Here is a 17,891-nt window from a genome sequence, read left to right as displayed (position 1 = left end):
ATTGATTCAAAAGTTGAAGAATTGGGATTCACAAAACAAAGGTGCTTAATGGATTAATACTGGCCAATGAATCACATTCTACCAGACATGAATCGTGTATATTTCTAAGAACAAGAGTCCTCTGCATTGAAATAGGTGTTCTGTAACTTACACACCTGTAACCATTCAAGTGGGGAGAGCAAGGCACGGAGGAGTAAAGCATCCTAGAACACACCTATTAAATACCAGAGCTGGGGTTCAAACTTAGGTTTCAACTCCAGGCTCAAGTATTCTGCCATACTACATCCAACTTGTAGTGGTCATGACCTGTGGTTGCTAAGGGGGTAGTATTTTATCATCAACCAAGCTTAAATTTTCCAGCCAACATTTGTGCTAGAAAAATAGAGTACACCTGCTTGGCTTTATCTATGGTTTCCATCACCTCTTTCATAAGTCAAGCTCTATCTCCACTCCTGTCTACTCCTCACCCCCTGCCAAGAGGTGGCCTTTACAGCTCATCTCCAAGAACTTGTGTTGCTTAGAAGGAAGCTACTAACCTAGATAGCTTTGAATTCTGGTGATACTAGAATGGCTTTTTGGAGGCTACAAGATAAAAAGTGGGAGAAAGAAAATAGGAAAAGGAAAAAGACAACTCCCCACTGGGTGAAAAAAAAAACATGGTGAGCAAAGCCAATGCAGAATCGGATTTGTTGTCCCTATACCCGTGAAATTTATAGGGGGAAAAATGCCATTTGTTCATGTGCAGAGATACTGTGAGCTGTTCAGAGGGGTTGGTGTTCCCTCTACTCTGCCCAAACAAACTTTCACACCTGGGGCCCCTGCTTTAACATAGCAGGGCGGCTATAGATTCATGAACTGAGCTCCCACCAGCCGTTGTACCCACAAGTACTGCCTCCGCATCATCAGCCAACCGCAGATCAAAAATACTTACAGAAAAATTGCATCTGCAATGAGCATGTGCAGACTTCTCATTAGTCCTCAAGCAATGGGATATGAAAGCTACTTCCAGGCCATTTTCACTGTATTCGGTATGCTGAGTAATCTGGAGATGACTTGCAATTAAACATGCGAGTTACATGCAAATACTTTCCTATATTTAGAGATAAGGGACCTGAGCATCCTGGAGTTTAGGGGTCACCATGGGATCTAGGAATTGGTTTTCACCAAAGGACAAATGTGGTTAGCCCAGAAAAAAAAAAAAAACACTACAGGCAGGAGCAGGGAGACACGTGAGCAGGGGTGTGGGGAAGCAGAACGGAGAGAAGGAGCAGAAGAACTTGGCCAAGCAATTTGTGCAGTAACAGGGAGCAAAGGTAAAGTCCCAAATGACCTCCACCTTAAAGACTCCTCCAGAGCTAAGCCAGCCTGACTTTGCGCTTCCCCAAATTCCCAACACAAACCCTATAGCCATGGTTACATAGATTGTTTAAACAATGCAAGCCCCCATGACCATGTGCAAGAGCACCTGATAAACAGAGGGGTGTAAACCGGACACATTAGACATGCTATCTGTGAGGAGCTGGCAAGAGATGGAGTGAAAGAGGATAAATGAAGTCCATCATAAAACAGAAGAACACTTAGTCCAGATGAAGGATGCCGGTCTGCCAGGCAGGAAGAACTGAGTAGCTCAACTTTGGGCTCCTGGGATCCAGAAAGAACAGAGGGAAGGAAGAAGCAAAAAGGGAGAGCAAAGTGAGGGGGGAGGGAGAACAATGAAGGGTGGAGAGGTAGTTGGTGACTAACAGATTCCAAGAATGTGAGTTGGCTGCAGGACAGGGTGAACTGAAGAAGACTCCAGCCTACTTCAAGGCTTGGAGAGAATTGGCCAAGGATAAGGAAAAAACTGGTACCAGAGGAGACCCCCACCACCACCACCTAAGGGAGAGGATGGAAAAGACTTAAAAACCTTGCTATGCCTTTTAGAGTTTGAACCCCATTGATGTTGCCCACTTAAAAAAAAAATAGGCATTATTTTGGGCCACGTTGATGCTGGTTGCAGGAGGCAGTTCCTAGCACAGGTATGCTTTCTCCTTCGCAACCATTTTGGAAAGTTTTCTAGAACTAGAAGGCCAACGTTTGCCTACTTCCCAGCCCTGGGGGTGATTGTGCTTGGTCCTCTCCAGGCACCTTTCCCACAGCTGCTGCTTTCAACCTTTACAGCTCTAGAGGCTGCCAGCACTATTGTCTGCATTATGATCTGCTTGCTCGGTGCCCAACCTGCTCAACCTTAGATGGTGACACTAACCTCCTCCTGGGTACAAAAAGATCATGAAATCCAAAATCCAAAAACCTCTTGGCTTGCATCCAAGAGGGAGTCTATAATTGTTTGCTTGTTTTCAAGTGTGAGCAAAGAATGCAAGGCTCAGCCAAGGGGCTCAACTTGCCCAGCACTTGATTTCTCATCCTTATTAACAATCCCTTACCACAAGTGAATTGGCTCTGCCCACAACAGCTAACGATGATCTGGGGGGCTACTCACCTGCTCCAGGAATTCAGTTGGAGGAATGCGTTCAAGTAAAGGGAGCTGGTAGCATCCTGACCATTTGAGATGTGAGGTGTGATGGTTAGGGGGTCAGAAACCAACTGCCTCTCTGAGGCAAGAGGCAGGCAGCACATGGTAACTGACCTGTCTTCTGTCCCCAGCATAAAGGAGATACGGTCCAGCCTGGCTCCTAATGCATCCTCCAAAGAAAACTTGCCTTCCTTCCTGTGTCACCATGTCTGCAAGTCCACAATGAGAAAATTCTTGTTCTCTGGCAGTCATCAACCACAGATTAAAGCCCAAACCTTAGAAGTGGGGCCCCAGTGAACCAGCTGCTTTGGGCTACAATTGTGATCCTGGCTGTGTAGCAGGTGTAAGTCAGGATGCTTCACCTTGATATGGCCAAGTGAAGGAGATCATGGCAAAATAGCTGTATAGTTCCCACCAATAGTAAAACATGCTACCAATAAAACTGTACATTAGAATTATCATTAAGAACAAACTTGGTGAAATGCAGATCTCTTTTCTAAATTAGGCCAGATTCAATATTGGTGCTCTAGTCCCTGGTCCATGCCATCTTGTGATGTTACTGTCTTTAAAATGTATGAATACACATCCTTCATTCACCTCCATCTCCTCTCTATAGATATCCAGGTTGATCTCACTTCTCCAGTTAAATCCTCCCAGATGCCCAGTCACATCTTCTCACATCTTTCCAGCCAACTCACATTATAATAGGTACTGGTGAATATCTACCTAGAATCCCCTGTATCCATTCTTAATAGAACCAAGCTATATTAAACATCCATATCTCTCCCCTGTTTAGGACAGTGATAAACAGTTCCCAGTTGTGGTGGCTATCTATTAGTCTTTACAATCAGAGTAACTTAACCAATTAAAATAACCCCTAGCAATTGCTACTGATCCAGGAACGATCACATGATCTATATTGGCCAATTAGATTGAAGAGAAGCATGGTAAGAAGAGCTTAGCTCCTCTCCTTTTAGAAGAAAATGATTAATCATGACATTCCAAATGCCACTAGCAGCCATCTGCTACCTGCGGGGAGAACCAGGATGAGGCCAGCTCCAGGAGAGCACAGCAAAAAGATGGAATTCTCTTGACATCATTTATCCCTTGCTCTCAGCCTCACTTTACATATATGAGGACTTTTAGCTCTGATTAGTTCATTCCCAGAAAAGTTTTAGTCCTAATTTTCTGCCAGTACAGCTAAAAGCACCCTAATAGATGTATCTGTCATCAACATACTATGATTTTTGTTGGTTTAAGTACAGCTGCCCACAGATTTTTTTTTCCCTCCATGAAATACGTCTCCATGATGGCAAGAGCAATCTATTCATCATTAGATTCTCCAAGACCTAACAGGATGGATAACTCCACCAGGACTTGGAAATGAGTAGTGAGCGTCTCCTATGAATGGGGGAGGGAGGTGTGGACTTCTGGCAAACATCGGGAGAAGACTGAGACATGACCACCACTGTGTTGCTCCTGGAGTCAGGCGAGCCTCAGGCTATCCTGTCTCCAAATACAACACCTTGACATTTAAAAACAGCAAAGTGTCTTTCACCTTCCCTTTTGCTCGTCTTGCCTCAAGTGGGAGCTTTAAAGAATTCTCTAGAGACAGGTGTCTGGCTTAGAGATTAAGGTACCAACATCCCTATTGGAATCAGCACCTGTCTCTGGGCCCTGCACATGGCCTAATGGCTAAATCCTCATCTTGCATGCACCAGGATCCCATGTGGACATTAGTTCACTGCTCAACTTCCCATCCAGTTCCCTGTTTGTGGTCTGGGAAGGCAGTAGAGGCCGGCCCAAAGCCTTGGAACCCTGCATCTATGGGGGAGACTCAGAAGAAGCTCCTGGCTTCGGATTGGCTCAGCTCCAGCCGTTGTGATCACTTGGAATGAACCAGTAGATGGAAGATCTTTCTATGTCCTTCTCTCTGTAAATCTGACTTTCCAGTTAAAAATAAGTAAATAAGATTAATACCTGCCTCCACTCCTGACTGCAGCTTGCTGCTAATGCAAATCCTGGAAGGCAACAAGACAGCAAGGATTGTGAAAACAAATGAATTACTGCCAGTCAGGTGGGTGAGCTGTTCCGAATTCCTGGCTCCTAGTCACAGGCCATTTGGGATTTAGGAAGTGAGCAAGCAGGTAGGAGCTCTTGTGTACTCTTACATAATCAATCAATCTCTCTCTCTCTCTCTCTCTCTCTCTCTCTCTGGCTCCACTCCACCTTCCCTCCGGTATTCTTTCCAATAACTAAAACTGAGCTCTTTCACAGACCTTTATTCCCAAGGTGCCCTTGGTATACCTAGAGGAAAGGATTATCACAGGATTCAGGAAACTGAGCGAACAAGTCTTGCTAAGTTCCTCAGAGTTCGCTGCCAGGTCATACCTCCTATATCCAGTCTCACTTCCATGCTACTGTCACTCTTCATCAAAACTAAGCACAAAAATGCACAAAAACACAGCCTTCTCTAATACCTTTGGATCTTGACTTCGAAAGTTTCTTATGTCATGTTAACTTAAATAAATGTGTCTGCTTCTCTCTTATCAATTGCCTTGTGTTATCAGAGCCTTACCAATGAACCAGCAATGGGCAAGATAAAAAATCTTATTTTAATTTTATTTGTCCATGAATAAGCTATATACAAAATCCAAAAACAAATATGTGAGTATATCATGCAAGAAAGGGGATCAGACATATGGTGACAGTAATAAGCCAAAATTCACCATTATTCCAACTGTACCTCACTACGTATCTATACAATCTTCTAGCATCACCCAGAGCATGTAGTCTCAGACCAAGAGAAACCCAGAACAGGACATCCACAACTGGACCTTTACATGATGTATGTACTGTTAGGTGGCTAGTGAGGGCACAAATGATAATGCTAACCACTACTGTACATTGCTCCCTATTGGCCAGCAACAAACACTTGTCCCCTTGTGCTTGCTCCACAGAGATGAGATAATTCAAAACAGAAGCACAAATGAAATTCAAGTGAGCAGGATTTATTTAAAAGAGAAGGTGAATATACATTCACTTGTGAATGTGGGCAACCCCACCCAGACAGACACTGTCATGAGTGGGCCAGAGGGTTGCCTAAGGAGCAGAGCGGGAGGAAGCTCAAGAAAGATCCAGAAGCCAAGCATAGACACAGGTGCATCATGGAAAAATGGGTTGCTGGATTGACAGGTAAGAGGATGGAGTTGCAATGCAGGGCTGTGCAGAAGTTGTGGGAAAATATTCGAATCCAGCTCTTCTGTACCCAATATTCATACAGAAAATAAGGCAGGTTGCCAAAGTCAATGGTCCACCATAGGGAAATGAAATTATAAATTTTGAAATCCTCAACAGAAGGGGAAAGGGTGAGATGCTACCATACATAAAGCGTTCAGGAATGGAGCCAGATGAGTGAAAGATTCAGGCACAACCCCAGCATTTGCAAATCTATGCTGATCTATGCAAATACCAGTATGTAGCTGTGCCAATCTACAAAAATAACCATGTCCTGAAAACCAAAACAAAAAAGGGGACAGGAGGAGGTCAGCTCTTAAAACGTCGAAATCTGGTTATAGGAACCGCCAATGGGGAAAAGATGAAAGCCTTTAGATTGGTAGGAAAAGCTGTACCAGGGACACATCCAAGCCTTCACAGGGGTTCAGATGCCTGAAAGAGGCCCAGCTTACTCAGCTCCCAGAAAACTGCCAGATTCAATCAATTAGAGAAGTCAGAGAAATAATCCTGTTTGAACGCAATTGCCCATTTTCTTTGTCCATAATGTGAATTAGCAAAATCGCATTCGAAATCCACCATGCCAAGGGTGATGGTTCTCAAACTCCAGGGGGTGATATTTGTATCTGCAAGGTCCTCACCTGGTAGGCCCACTCTGTGGTCCTCCTGGAACTTCTTGGAGACAGGGCTTGAGGGTAGGATTCAGCCATGCTGGGAATCTGCATTTAAAAAAAAAAAAAATACATCCCAGGTGTTTCTAAACCAGGAAGTCCAGGGACCATCTTTCTCAAACACTGGCATTTAAAAGAAGGGATGGGAGAATAAGTAAATCTGACTTTGCAAGACACTCCAGTGACCTTGGGTTGTCAACAAAGTGTCACAGTTCTACCTCATCTTATGCAAAATGGGGTCATCGTATTCTCCCTCTCAAATTGTCCCCATGAGGACTCAGTGGGATAATTCATTTAAAGGCCTTGGCACAAAGCCTGGTAAACAATTAAAAAAAAAAAACACTAAGTAGTAGGTGATGTTACGATCAATCCCAAATGAAATCCCTCACTCAATTTCTAAGCTGACTCTTACACAGGGACTTGTGCCATTACAGGTGCACACACCTTTACCTGTCCACCACCTGCACTGTCCCTTACCCCATCCCTGGAAAGACAGCAGTGGGTCTGATTGGTAAACTGACAAGAGTCTGAGACCTATTGTTCCTTTGTCCCCTTTGGGGCAGTTAGGATGCTACTACCTCCTGCCTCTTCTTCATTCTCCCTTTCCATTTTCTCCTCCCCTTTGCTCTTTTCTGATCTCTAACCCCACCTCTTATCATTGCCCTGAAAAGGATTTCAAGTTCTAGACCAGAGGTGGCAGAGTAAGACTGCATGGGCTCCCCCAGATCCAAGCCATATCCTCCACACCAAACTCGCAATAAGGCAGACATTCAGAACCCTAGCTCCTGGGTCTATTAACTTCTCAATAGGTCCAAAACCTGTACAGCAAAGACCTAACCTTCAGCCTAAGACTCCACCACCATGTAGGTGCTGCCATCTCCAGAAGGCAAGCTCCCCTGGCTAGCTGTAGTCTGACCTGGCAGATTCCCAACGAGTCTGCTCGCTCAGGCCTGATTAACCATGGCAACCATCCTCATGCACTCATTCACGCTGTCAAGACTTCTCTCAGCGCCTCCTCTGTTGGCTTGAATTATGACTCTTTTCCCATCAATTCTTAATCAAGTGGGTTTGTGTGTACAAAAATCAACAAACAGAGCAGCCATCATAAACAATACCTCAGCAAGAGGAGCCCCAGCCGCAGCCCATTAGCAATTAATAATTGGGTTTTGAAGAGGCTTTCAAAGATCATACTCCATGTTGATAAACAATTGGACTACCTGACCAATTCCCCTAACAACTGCCTCCCTGGGGGAGGCCTGGGGGGCAGCTGGGATGTGTGTGGAGGACAGCCCCATGCACACGTGAGAAGACAAGGACAAATAAAAGTGCTGCCCAAAGTCACTCAGCCGGAAGTCCCATGGGCAGGATTCAGGCAGAAGTCTTGCCCCCAAATACTCCCTTTACAACACATTCTGCTTCACATTCCTACCATGAAGCATACCTCATACATCCAGAGAAAATGGACATGAGAATGCAGCCAGACAAATTCTAACACTGAATGGTCTGCACTGATGTTTAAACTCCTACAATAAGTCCCAGGTTAAAATTCCAACCACAAGTTGAGGCCTAGAAGTTTCTTAACCATTATAATCTCTCTAGACATGACTGTCAACTGATGATTGTCTATACATTTTTATCTACCCACTGATAACAAATCTTGTTCATGTGTGTGTGTAATAATTAATGCTTATTAAATTTCAACTTAAATCACAAATAGTAACACTTATTAAAGTGCCTTGCAATCTGAAATATGCATGCATTATTGTTTGAATTACTTCTAAATGCTTTTCTTTTGTGCTGGGTAATCTGTAAAGAGGGCAAACAATGACCCCTGCTTCCTGGAATTCAAGCCCTGCATCACTCCTTGGGTGGGCACAGGGTCTGTGACTCTCTTCTAGTTAACAGAACGAGCCCGATGTGGCTCCCATCATGCTAGCAGATTCTCAAGTAGCTTGTTAGCTTGCCTGTTCTCCTAAGGCAAGCTGCTGGATGGGCCAATCCATGGAGCAATAGGCCAAGAGGACCAGAGGGCCCTGCTCCCAGAGCCAGAAGGAACATAACCCATAACAACCACACAAGTTGAAAGGCAGACCCTGGCTTGGTCCATGGATCTTTACAATGACTAGGGCCCCAGCTGACTCTGGATGGCAGGCTAAGCTGCAGAACCCAGCTGTGTACTGCCTGGATTCCCAACCCAGCAAAACATGAGGTACTTGACGTGCAATTCTTCCAAGTCCCTAAATCCTGTGGTGTTTGACGAATCACTGACAATGACTGACTTCATTCAATCCTTGGTGCATTGAGGTTCTCTGAAGCTCTCCTCCGTGTCAGGCAATGGGCCAGAGCATTGCAGGTAATTTGCGAACGTGACAGCCACCTCATCTCTTGGTCTCCCATGAAATAATTATCGGCTGGACAACTTCAATGGGAAAAGCAAGATTATTTGAGAGTGAGAGCGAGGTCTGCCATAGTGACTAGGAGAGGCTCCGAAGGAGGAAAGATCCCAGAAAATGGTGGAAGTGGTGTCTTTTATGCACCATCTCAGGGAGGGGGACAAATGAGTCAAAGGGGAGAGGAAGCTCACTCACAGTGTCTGGTTCCAGCTTCCTGATAATGTGGACACAAGGAGGGCAGCAGGTGATGGCTAACCTAGTTGGGGACCTGCCAATCACTTGGACTGAGCCCTGGGTTCCTAGCTTTGGCCTGGCCCAGCCTTGGCTATATAGGCACTTGGGGTTGAACTAGCACATGGAGCTCATATGCTCGCTTCCTCTCTGCCTCCGAAATGTAAGAATTTGTATTTTGGTACCAAAAAAAAAGTTGAAAATCCATGCAGTTTTCATCATCTTTTCCCTATTCCCTCACAGATGAATAAATAAGCTTGTCTTATTCTGGTACAATTTTACTGACAAAACAGACAATAAACAGGATTTGATCCAGGGATCTGTAGTTCGTGAACCCCTGAGCTGGGTGATAATCTAAGAGTTGAACTCGTGTGAAACCTCTTGGGAAGCAATTTGAGGACAGAATCATCAAAACGATAAAGATGCAAGGGAAAGGAGGATTTATGTGATGATAAAAGAAATAGCAAATTCAGTCTAGCTGATCCTGGGTGTTCATTTCCTTCACTCCTTAAGCCTGTGTCCATTGAGCACCTACTACCTGCTAATCCTCTATCAGACCCCGGGGAATCTACCCCCAAGTAGGGCCACTTCCTGCCCATTCAGTCTATGCGGATAGCAAGTGAAGTGACATGAATGTACTTTCTCTTGCTCATTATATGTAAGTTTTAACACCTGATACATACTGGGTATGAACCTACAGCAGCAAATGCAGCAAGTTGTATAGTCTCCGTTCATCAGGAGGTTGCAGCTCAGCCACAGAAAGGGGCATGAAATAATAATCACAGAAATAAATATTTAATGACAAATTGGGATGAATGCTGTGAAGGAAAGAACACGATGCTATGAGAATGAGAGAAAACTCACTAAGGTTGGGAGGGGCCGGTCAGGAAAGAACTCTGGTGGAGAGGCAAATGCCCCAAAAGGAGGAGTCTTGGACCTTCTAGAAAGCTGGGATGTTTGAACTTAGCCGGATGCACAGCCTCAGAAGCTCAAGAGCAACCTGGCCGTGTAGTTGTACAAACTGCGCATTGCACAACTCCGCCAAACAGTGGGAATGGCACGTCTTAGGCTTCCTGCAGGAACCCTGTGCTGAGGTGGAGAGAAGCATTCCTACAGTGAAGGAACCAGGTTGAGGGGTGGGAGAGGGCCTTTATTTTATTTATTTATTTATTTATTTTTTGCCAGGAGTGCAAGCAAGTGGCCCCGCCTTCAGTGCTGCCTGTTCTGTATTCCCCTCAATTTGTAGCACAGTGGGGTGTCCTTGGGCCTCCCCAACAGCTGTGATGAATGTTCTCTTAATGCCTGTCTCAAGTCCCCCAGCGAGGCTCTCCTTCTGGCAGCAGTGTGTTAAGAGGGTACTCAGACCCACACTCATTACTCCAGTTTAATGAGCTGGCGGCAAACCTTGCTGATATAAAATTCATATTTATTGAATCTGATTGTCCTCGAGTCTGTTCCTGCATGTCTAACCTGCTTGCCCTGGTGGCTGGGGCTGCTGGAGATCTCTGTGTTATGGTTTCACCAGTGGGCAGCTCATTTACTCAATTCCTGGAACAGAAAGTCGCACCCCTGTCCCCTCTCTTTACAAGCAACTTTTCCAATTGGAACCTCTCCAAGCTGAGTCGGGGGGAGAGCTCGAGGCAGCGTCCAAGTTCACAGGCCTGTCAGGACCCAAGAGAACACAACAGGGGAAGTGGGCTGGGAGACATGAGGAGAGGACAAATGGGAGAGTGAGCACAGCCTCTGTCTCCTGGAGCCATGTACACATGGGAGCTTGGTGGGCAGATTGTTAATTTTCCAGAAGTTTAGGAAAAAGGGAATTGTGCACATGTGCTCCATAATTTTAAATACCTGCAATTAATCTTCGCAAATGTTTTGAACTCTGCATATCAAACAAATTACTTCTGGAGATCAACTCCAACTGGTTTTCAATCTCTAAGCTGGAGGAAGCAGAAAGCCTGAAAATGAGGAAACCCTAAGTCCTCTGGCCTGAAAGAAAAAAAAAAACTGTTTGCAAGGCAGAAAGACTTAACGATTTAAGAACTCAGGCTTTGGACTGTCACAGACCTGAGTTCAAATACAGACTCCAGCACCTCAGGGGATCTTGGGCAAGTCCTCACCTGCTGATTCCTCTACCTGCAAACTCTGGAGACCCACTTCGCCATCAGGGTTGCCATCTAGAATTGAGATGCCCTTTGGATGTAAGGGCACATGGCTTGCTTTGACAAAAGGACATCTGAGCACAGGGTTGTGTGTCACTCTAGGCAGGGCTGCTAAGTGTCAAAGCACAGTGCATTGGTGCCCCTTCAGTGTGGTAATCAGTGCAGCCTTTGGCACCGTGGGTCCCTCAGGAAAAGTGAGATGCAGGCTTCCTTCCCAAACCATCATCATACTACAAACACTAGACACGTAGCTTGAGTCAAGGGTAAGCTCCAGTGCAGTCCTAGAACTTTATTGTTACTGCTATGGACCTCCCAAAGCTATTCACTTAGTAGAAAGATTTAACTGAGTAAATAAATGCATGTCTCTGCCTCATTTTGTATTGCTCTAATAGAAGCCTGCTGACTGGGTGATTTACAAGAATGGAGAATTTATTCTTATGGCTCCAGAGGCTGGGAAATCTAACACCCAACAAGGGCCTTCTTGCCACAGTAGCCCATGGTGCAAGAAAATGGAGAGTACACTCTTTATCTGTTAGTTCACCCCCAAAATGGCCATAATAGCCAAAGCTGGGCCAGGTTGAAGCCAAGAGCTGGGAACTCAATCAAGGTTTCCCATGTCAGTCGCAAGAACTTAAATGCTTGGTCCATCATTGCCACCTGTCAGAGTCCTCTCCAGCAGGAAGCTGGAGTCGAGAGCTAGAGTGGTGATCCAGAGCAACACACAAGCCCCCAAGACCCTCCTCTCTTTTCATACCTTATTGGGTGCCCAAGATCAATCAAAACATACAGTGTGAGAGCCAGGAGGAAGAGGCCAGGAGACAATCTAGGACCATGGACATGATGGGGGAAGCCTCAAGCTTCTACATCATGCAGGGAGGACACGAGAGTCAGCCAAAGCTGAGCTGTCCTAGCCAGCCAGGCCCCACTGGTCAGCGCAGGTGGCTGAGCCCTGCAAAATCACGTCACAGATGAAACTGTCCAGGTGTAAGGGCAAGAAGTACAATATCTCAGGGCAAAAAAAGGCTGAGTACAGCATGGGATGCGTAAAGGTTTTTCTTGGATTGGTAGGCTGTGAAAAGTTCAGCCAAGGTGGCAGTTGTGACCACAGGTTGGGCTAAGAACACAGAAGAATGACTTTGCCCCTCTGAGAGCCCCCTGAACACAGTTCACCTACTGAAAGGAGATAAGGGACTATGGCTCAGAAATGACTATTATTAAAGCTATTTCCAAAGCTTATGCTTACATTGAGCTGTATGAAACTGCTGGTATGTGACCAGTGCTGGCCCCTAAAAAATGCCATTTCATATGGTTCACATTAACCTAAGCCAGGCCTTGTGCTAAGCTGCTCATTTAATCCCCATTCCCACATTCTAACGTAGCTTCCATTTTTGCAGCTATTGTTGTTGCTTTGAAAGGCAGAGGGAGAAACAGACAGACCAGCAGAGATCTTGCGTCCACCCACTGATTGGCTCCCTAAATGCCTGCAAGAGCCCTGGCTATGGACCAGGCTGAAGTCAAGAACTTGAAACTCAATTCAGTTCACCTACGTGTTGGCAGGGGCCCAAGTGCGTGATATCAACCACTGCTTCCCAAGGTGCATGCAAGTTAGGAAGCAGGGATTGGGAGCAGAGGCAGGACTCCAACCCAGGCACTCGGATATAAGATGCAGGCATCCCAAGCAAGATCTTTACCTCTATACCGATTGCCTGACTCAGCTTGCATTATTATCTCCTCTTTTTAGAGGAGCAGACTGAAGGCAGTCAGTTAGATCATGTGCCCAATATTAACAGCTGGATCATTGCATATATGACCCCAGCAGTCAGATTCCAGGCCCTAGACTCTTGACAACTGAGCCCTGGCTACTCAACACAAGACCCACAAACCATTGTTGCAACATCTCCTAGGGGTGTATTAAAAAGAAAGACTCATTTGCCCCCTGACAGTCAGAACAGCATTATTCACAACAGCCCTACATAGAAAGACTCCAACTGTCCCTCAACAGGTGAGTGGGTAAAATGGAGCATGCACACACAAAAGGATATTATTCATGAAACACCACAGATAAAACTAAAGACATGATACTAAATGAAAGAAGCTCATGACAAAAGGACAAAAACTGTGATTCCTCTTGTATAATATACTGAGCAAGATGATCAAATTCAGAAAGGCAGACAGAGTGGTTGCCAGGAAAAGCAGAGGGCAGGTGTGTTGTAACGAGTACAGTGAGTACAAAGTGTAAAGTTTGTAACATGAGATGAGTTTTGGAGATTGATTCCACACAACATGAAACTACTTAATGCCACAATTGTACACCTTCAAAACACTGCTGGGACCTGTGCTGTGGCACAGATTGAGCCAGCTTAAGACCCGGGCATTTTATCACTGATTCAAGTCCCCTCTACTCTACTTATGGTCCAGCTTCATGCTAATGCAACTGGGAAAGCAGTGGAAGATGGTGCAAGTGCTTGAGTACTTGTCCTCCATGTGATAGACAAAGGTGGAGTTCCTGGTTCCTGGCTTAAGCCTGGCCCATGCCTGGCACCATTTGCAGTCATCTGGAGAGTGATCCAGCAGATAGAATCTCTCTGTGTCCAGGTTTGCCTATTAAGTAGAATGGAGCATTTTTTAAAAAATATAACAATTTGTTATGCATATTCCATCAAAATAAGACCAATTTCCCCAAAAATGCAACTGCAGGCCTCACCTAGCCCTGCCCTGGGACTGCTGGCCTTCCTGACAAATCTGCAGAATTCCTGTACCCGTTGATGTTTGAGACATTACCACCAGGATTTCTTTCGATCCAGGGATAAGGAAGAACTAGTAGGGACAGCCGTGAACAGGGAAAAGAACAAGATTTGCATAAATGCAGAAAACAAGGGATGGTTTTCTGCATCTCCCCAGGGTTGCAGGTGCATACCCAGTCTCCTCTGCCCTCTAACCAGTACCCTAGTACCTAGTAGGTGCTTTTGATTCCTGGAGTCTGGGTCAGCCAGCCATTACCTAGGCCTACAGAGCACCCTGCCCCCACAACATTGGAGCCCCTTGGCCACCAACAGCAGTCCCCAGGGTATCTCTAAGCTCTGCTACAGAGGAGATTAATTCCTCTAGAGCTGAGGGAGCTGGGCAGGCGTAGGAGCAAGTGCAAGACTGCTGGAGCAAACGGCTCTGGCAGCAGCTGTTCCATTTGGGGAACTAATGAGACTCGAGGAAAAACCTGCCGAGGGATGCCAAGTACTTGTTTGCTTGCAGAGCCGGTACAGCCTTGGCCAAATTGGACAGTGATGCAAAAATGTCCATCATTTTTTTGTTGCTCAATGTTACAGCTCTGTCTTGAGTTTCAGAGAGAGGGATTAAAACCAGGCATGTCCCCAGGCTACCCCTTGGTGTTCTAAAGATTCAGCGAAGATGGGCACCCTACAATGTTGGGTGCTGCACAACATCATCTGTCCAATCCCCTGCTGACTCACTCCCCACAAAGCCCTGACCTTCCCTCCTATGAATTTAATTCATTTGGCTCGCTGGTATTTTTTGTAACCAATGTATACCTCTTTGCAGTAAGCATAACATTTTAAAAGCTAGCAACCCAGGTGAACAGAAACATATATATGTATATATATATATATATATATTTCTCCAGAGCTGTAGTAAGCATAATCCCATTTACTGGAGGGATACCTTGTGAAAAAAATTAGGGAGAACCCAGCAAATCCAAGGGTTCATGGGTTATTTCATGGTCGGCTCCTCTGGGCTGCAACACTAACTTCTAGAGGCTTCCACAGCATCTTTGGGGAGGGAACCTGAGCCGGGGTTGGTATCTGCTGAGAAAGAATTTGACTCACCTTGTCTCAAGTCGGCATTACTGCTTGTTGACACCACAGGGACTTTGTGCTTCCTGACCTCCATTCTCCCTTATTGACCCCTGTAAGGCTCCCGGGAAGACCATGAGCCTGGAGGCAAATGCTCCCCTCTTCCTGGGAAAGGTTGTGGGGGTATGAGAACACAATTTTGCCTCTGATCACTGTGCAGATAACAAACTCAGCCATCCCGACCCACCACTCTGAGCTTGGCTGCTCCCCAAAGCCTGAATGCTGAGGCATTAGTCCTCTCTAATCTTGAAACCCTCCCCCCGACAACACCTACCTGAGTTCATTCAGTGCCCCTTCCCTATGAGATTAGGGAAAGATGGTGGGACACAAGGTCCTTTCTGAAAAAAAATCTCCTAGCCAGTTGGATTTCCCAAGCATTGGCAACAGTTGGGTCTCTTGTCCCACATTTCTTATTGTAGCAAATCCTGAATGGTGGGCTAAATCTAGCTAAGCCACTGTCCGAAACAGCACTCAAATGACATGGCATGAAGAAACTTGAGATTTCCAACCAGGGAGCTTTATGATTTGAGAGAATGTTTCCTCTGAATTTCTTTTCCTGATTTACTGCCTCAATGTTGCTCAATCTCATCTCAGACGGAGGGAATGAAAGCAGGTGGGCCATCTTCCCATTGTCACAGATACCGCTGATTGAGTACCTCCTGGGCATTGCACAAATACTGCATGAAGAAAATACTGCATTTGCCCCCATTTTTAACCTCTGAAGCTCAGAGGGGCTAAGTAACTTGCTCAAGGTCACACAGCCAATAAATGTCAGAGCGAGAACTGGCATCCACATTTGCTGATTTCACAGTATGGGGTTTTTTTTAGCCTCTATTGATGCTGCCTCCTTTCCCAAAACTCACATAACTGGCAAGGCCAAGTGCTGTCCCCCATGTGATGGCTGCTCTCTGAAAGCCTCTCTTGAATCCTCCAATGCTGTGTGTGATGCCAACTGTGGGTTCCCATAACCTGTATTTTCCAGGTATTCAAAGAAATGCTGTGTAAGTTCCCAAGTTCAAAGTTGAGGCATGAAGAAAAAAGCAGGTAACTCTGGAGTGGAGGAGTTATTTATTGCATAATTCTGAGTAGAGGACACACTACACCTAGTCCTCAACTATGCTAAATCTGGGCTTCACGCAGTACAAGCAGCTCTTTGTGCTGTAACATCTGGGTGAGAAGGAAGAGTACAGAACATGGGCAACACGTTCATTCTATAGGTTTCCATCACTTTGTCTCTACCAGTTTCTTCTTGCAATTAATCCTCTCCCAGCTCCATCCATAAGATTTTTTCTAACTGCCAAGTTTTCCTTTGATCTCAAGACATAAGTGGTAGGTCTGAAATGGGCATTTTCCCAAGCTAGACGAATTAGGGGTGAAGAATTGTGTTCTGTTCGAAGGCCTAGAGAACAAGTGTGCTCCATTTGGTTGGAATGAGCATAATTCCAAAAAGTTAACAATAATGACCACCATGTGGAGTCAACTTGTGCCCCATGAGAGCTGAGTCAGCACTTGGAGACAAGACAATGCTCCTCCTTCCAGCAGTTTATCAGGTTGCAGCACTTCCTGTGATGTGATGATTCAACCCTTGTTAGGGTTCTATGCACCCATGGATTCCCTAGTGATTGAAATAACTTCCTATTTCTTTTAACTAAACAATATACCGTCATCCCTCAAAAACCACAGGGCATTGGTTTCAGGATCCCTGGAAACACCAAAACCACAGCTGCTCAAAAGCCTCGTGTAAGATGGTATAGCAGAAGCCAGTGTTGTCGTGCAGCCGATTAAGCCGCCTGTGGCACCAGCATCCCCTATTGCAGAGCCAGTTTGAGCCCTGGTTTTCTCCATTTCCAATCCAACTCTCTATTAATGGTCTTGGAGGGCAGAGGAAGATGGCCCAAATGCTTGGGACCCTGCTGTCCATGTAGGAAACTCTAATGGGGTTCGGGGGTTCTGGCTTCAGCTTGCCCCAACCCTAGCCATTGCTGCCATGTGTGCAGTGAACAGTAGATGTAAGATCTCTCTTCCCCCTACCCCAACCTGTGTAACTGCCTTTCCATTAAGTCATCTAAAAAGTAAAGGGCATAACATTCGCATATAACTTATGCACATCTTCCCATACAGTTTAAATCCTCTTGATTATTCATAACACCTAGTATAATGCAAATATTATGTAAACAATCATTATTTTCTCATCAACTCCTTCTCGTAGAACAGGAATTGACAAAGCATTTCTGTAAAGGACCAGATACTAATCTGTACGCTTGGTCACCTACAGGGTCTCTACAGCTACAGCCAATGGTTCCATTGTCAGGTAAATAAAGTCACAGATGATACAAGTGTACTAAGGAAAGTTGGTGGAAAACAATTTCTTTGTTTTAACCAGGTGCAAAAACCATTTGGAGAGAGTTCAGCATTCTGTTACTGTAGCGAAGTGATTAAGCCACCTCTTGCAATGCCAGCATCTCCTTGAAGTGCCAGTTCAAATCACAGACACGCTACTCCTGATCCAGCTCACTGCTAACACCCTTGGAAAAGCTGTGCAACAAGGCCTGAGTCATCCATGTGGGAGACCCAGATAGAGTTCCAGGTTCCTGGCTTAGGTATGGCCGTGGCTTAGCTGTGGCTGCTGATGTTATTTGGAGGGTGGGGGAGATGGTGAACCAGTAGGTGGAAAAATCTCTCTGTCACTCTGCCTTTCAAAAGCAAATCTTTCTTAATGTAAATCCATGCAAGAAGTCTTCAATTGTTCACAGAAGATGCATGTTAGGACAAACTGTGCATCGCACATATACATTTGAGCATGACTGTGTGTCAAAACCTTA

This window comes from Ochotona curzoniae, unplaced genomic scaffold, assembly GCF_017591425.1.
Source record: "Ochotona curzoniae isolate NIBS_2020 unplaced genomic scaffold, NIBS_Ocur_1.0 contig_2321, whole genome shotgun sequence".
NCBI classification, from domain to species: domain Eukaryota; kingdom Metazoa; phylum Chordata; class Mammalia; order Lagomorpha; family Ochotonidae; genus Ochotona; species Ochotona curzoniae.
This window is presented reverse-complemented; position numbering follows the sequence as displayed.